This window comes from Homalodisca vitripennis, unplaced genomic scaffold (assembly GCF_021130785.1).
Source record: "Homalodisca vitripennis isolate AUS2020 unplaced genomic scaffold, UT_GWSS_2.1 ScUCBcl_1842;HRSCAF=5967, whole genome shotgun sequence".
Taxonomy (NCBI): Eukaryota; Metazoa; Arthropoda; class Insecta; order Hemiptera; family Cicadellidae; genus Homalodisca; species Homalodisca vitripennis.
In genome coordinates this window covers 10533-15535 of record NW_025777963.1, presented here as the reverse complement: position 1 = coordinate 15535, position 5003 = coordinate 10533, and positions in this window count along the sequence as shown.

Below are 5003 nucleotides of genomic sequence, written 5' to 3'. Positions count from 1 at the left end.
TAAATGTAATACGCTTTCATGATCTATATTTTTTCAGTTTAATATGATGAAATAGTTGATTTTAACAGTAACATACGTTTTTGTATCGCTGCGATATACATTGTCTTGCGATATAGAGATATGTCTTAAAATCTTTTATGGATTGATAATATTAATCTTTTAAAATCAAGGTAAACCAGATAAAATAAAACTAAGTACAAACAAGCGACCTTGATATAAATCTGATATAATTTAATAATCAAATATTACAAGTGTCGGAGTGTCCGCACGGATGTAGGATCCTGGGTCTTAAAGCTAACACAGCTCCTGACTGCCGCTTTTCATCAGTATTGTAAATTTGTACCTGTGCATTTTTATTAATTTATGATCCCCTTTAATATGCTCATACGCCTTTACTATATTCATATATGGTGACAGGAAAGGTTACATCGAGGGACTCACGCAACTTTTGTGACTTGATAAATTAGTATGACCTCTCTGATATGCAATAAGGAATTAAATATATTAAAAATAAACTATATATGATATAACATATTTTATGGTTCTTTGTGGATAGTACAGAGTTTTTAAGACTAATAATCACTTTTAAAGGCCTACTGTCAAACAATTCAGTTAACATGTATGATATAAGGTGAAAATGTTTCGAAGGCTTACTATACTTTCATCGTCATATCTGTAGTATGTGCCGTGGTGGTAGGTGGATTCACAATAAAGTTAACATAACATAACACCGAAACAAACAAATAAGTCAATAAAATGTACAGCACAAAAACAATAGTAAACACTGTTGTGAGTAATACTCCATGTAGGCTGTGGAGCAGTAAGGGAACCTGGGCTATAGGCGACTCTCGGGATTATTACTTGTTCAAATAAAACTTATACCTACCTACTTCGATTATGAGATACTTTATAACTCCAAACCCACAATTATAATTTATAGTTACAAAAAAATTAATAATATCTTTATCTAACTAAATACTAAAACAAATATATCATAATTATCGTTTTAGTGACAAAGAACTATCTAAACCTAATAAATTGATAAAATATTATCTACACTAAAAAATGACTATTAATACACTAAGCCAATTCCATCCATAAGAGCTAGTAGAAAATGTCTAAATTACTCTCCTCTATAATCAAATTGTTTTAGAAGAAATGTCTGAGGAGTAATTGCGCTACTAGAGTCAGATGTGAAATACCTGATTATTTATTATATTTATTATATCTTTCTATTTTGTTTTGAAAATGTTCCCTAAAATCCGAGTGCTCAGTTTCAGATGTATAACGCCGTAATATGCTAGTTTTAAGTATACAACGGAAGAAACAGATTATGTGGTTTATTCATGTCTATTGCAAACACTAGGAAAACATCATCAATATGACTGTCTCAATCCATAAAAATGTGCAGAAGGAAACACCCTTTAACTACAGCAGCTGCTGAAAACTTTTCTCTTGAAGCAATAAAGGATAATATTTGATTTTGAATTGTTATTTGTTTTTTAATATTATGATTACAGTACTAACGACGAGAATTCATAACCAACATAAAATATTCGATTTGATATACCAATACAAGTTTTTATTGCTCCACATAGTTCAAATGTCTTATAAATGGTTTATATAATAATTTAAATAAGCTCATCAATTAGATTACCCGTAAATCAACACTGGTTGTGGTTTAAAGAATGTAAGTGTTTTCAAGCAGCCCTCTGGTATTTTGGATATACCCTTTTAGTAGAATTAAAATAAGGAAGATAGCTTCCGCTTAACCATATTTGTCCCTTTAAAACAACTTTTGATATTTCGAGAAGAGAACCCGAAAGATTCCTGATTCTAATAATAAATTAATCCATCGATTGGTGTCAAATCATTGCTCTCAGCAAACTCGAGTAACCACACTGACATTTCATTGATGTCACAATTTTTCTTTGGGTTCAATTATCTATATGACGCGGGCTTCTTCGTCCCGTTGGAAGCAGGAATCAGACCTATGGATATCACGGGAAACTGAACAATTGAAAAGAGGAACTTGATAATTACTTTTATTTGTAACTTGAATCCGAAATCGGTTTTAGTGACTTTTAGAACTTCCTGTTCCCAAAAGAATCAGAAGTTATATAGTAATTAAAATACAGTAATACAAATTTCAAATATATCAAAGGAAATTATTACCCTCTGTCTTAGCAGTAGCATTAATAACAGACGGGCTCTTGTGTAGTATTTGCCAGAGTCCATATAGTAATTACATGTACATAGGTATGAGAGTTATAGTATTTATCTACTTTCTACTACAGGTAATACGGCAAATTCATGATTTACTACAGTCTAAAATTTTAGGCCTTACTGTTTTTTTAACACAAACATTTAGACAAACATCTGCGTGAGTAAATTTCAGATGAACATGACTGGTATTTTGACTTACCCTTTTTAAACCTTTTCAGTCCAACAACAAAGGCTCAGCCGTGGTATCAGGGTCACTGGACTGAAGAAGAATGAAACACTGCTAACTCCGTTCTTACCAAATTTTAGCACATTTAATCATGTGGCCGAAATGTTGCACAATTTTTTGAAAGTATTATTTTTAGAAATTTATGTTTTCAATGGTAGCACGGTATAATTCATTGTTAGTTAAAGAAAATACAGTAGATTAAAAAATATTTGGGATTTTAAATAATCAAAAAATATTCTAATTAATAGTTATATATTATGCAAACAATCTCCTTTGCACAATACCATGGTGTTTAACTAAAAGAACATAAGAACAAGTATACTTATAGCGTGTAGTAATAAATATTCTAGACATTTTATATGGTGGTATGGGTTCTAAATAAAAATATAATTTATTTAAGATTATACAAAAAAAATTAGATTTTGTTTTAGTAACAAAACTTTTTGCTCGAAATCTGTGGATATATGTATTTTGAGTGTACATATGTTGGGGAAAATAACAATAGTTCGTATGTAAGAATATGTATACACTATATTATTGTAACATATGTTTGATTGGAAATGTAATCGAGCTGGAGAGGATAGTTAGAAATGAGTATACTTTCCTGGTCCTTTTTAACCCTTTGAGTGCCACAGGTATTTTCCCCAAGCCATATGCATAAATTTCCAGGCTGTTTTTCGCATATTTGTAAGCTTCTGGGAAAAAAAGCTGTTGTAAAATAATTACCCAACAGATTTGTATTACTTTGTTTTGTTTTTTTTTGTTTTCTCATTAGATGCAGAATATGATAAAAATCGTTACAAAACAAAATTTTGAGTTATAAGAGTGTAGCTATAAAGATTTTAATATTTATAAAAAAGATTTTAATTTTTTTTATAAAAGTTAAGTTTCAATCTAATTTGAGTTTACTATGGAGATTATACTCGTGTAATTGAGTGATATTGTTAGATTTTGTTTCTTTAAAACCATGATAAAGGCCCAATATAATTATAAATAAAATCCATTTATAATCTTTAATTTTTACAATTTAAAAAACATGGCATTATATGTACAAAACCAAAACGCTTGCCTGGTACCGTGACATTTTATAAATTTTATATTTCATTTGTAAGAGTTACATAGTAGAAATTTACATAGTAATAGTGTAATTTTTACAACAAACCTAATCTAAAACATGTAAGATAACACAAATATACATGATTTATTTAATGTAGTAGACAAATACTTGGTAACATATTTACATTTAAAAAGTTTCACATTCTACTACATAAATAACCCTAAATATATTGACACTGAAAATTCACGTTTATTCGCTTGGACACAACTCAAATCACTACATTAATTTTGAAAATAAATACGGTAAATACTGCATAACTACTATTATAGTTTGTATTTACTCAAATAATTTTCGTTATCGGCACATATACAATCATGAAAGGCCGTTACACAACATGGTACTCGTCCGCTATGGTCGTGTGACCTGGAAGACAGAATCGCCGCATAAGTAGCTTCGGTATGATCGCAGCGAACCTCACTAATTTTTGACTGAATTTTTCCTTATGAGGGACCAAAAAATACACTTCATTTTACCTTCCTTCCTCCATAGTTAATTTCAAAAATACTCAATGAGTCTTACTTCCTATCACCAAATCGGTCTCCAAATAGACACACGAATTACCTGATATTATCGAATAATAAAACGTTGTAACTTTTTAAAATTTCCAAAATAATAAAGAAGAGTCTGTCCCTTTTTAAATACTGTAAATTAGTTTTGTCTCCAATTAGGAAAACTTGTCCAAAAATAGTAACATCTTGATAAGTACCCAGAAAACATAAATTTCACAGATAAAATGGTAGAGAAACAACATAAAACAAGTATTTATCGATATTTTGGAACGATGATTGAATACAACTGTTTGTTTATTTGGCCAAAATAATCTTGTACTATATAAAATATCGAAATACGAAACCTCAAAATTAGCGACGCTGTGGCACTCAAAGGGTCAATGAAAGCATATTAAGCGCTTCAAATTTAAGCTGAATTCGAACATTTTAAATAATAAATGTTTTTATAATTTGCATTAAGAACAGATGATAAAATTACGATGGTTTAATACAAACAATTGCAATAGATGTATTGCTACGCAGGAATGTAGTTAACAAGCGGTGTATATTATAATATTATAATTATAAACTAGAGACAAAGATTATCAAATATAAAGATAAATTAGCTACAGTTTACGAAAAAGTTTAATTGTGCTTGGTCAAATTTGGTAAACATGTAAACTGCTGCCAATTAATACATTGCTTAAACGTAGGCCAAGGCAGAAATCTTTTTCCAGTTTTAAATATTGCATATAATAAAAGAGAAAGGCTTTTAAATATCTCATGGTACTTAAAAATTGAAATATTCTATATTTGCTAACCCTCGATAATAATTTAGGTAATATTATTCTCAATTGTAAGGTACATTTTATGTTTAGCCTTATGAGAGCCTATTTTTTGCAGTATTCGCCAATATTCGCGTTTGAATACAAAAGATTATAAACAG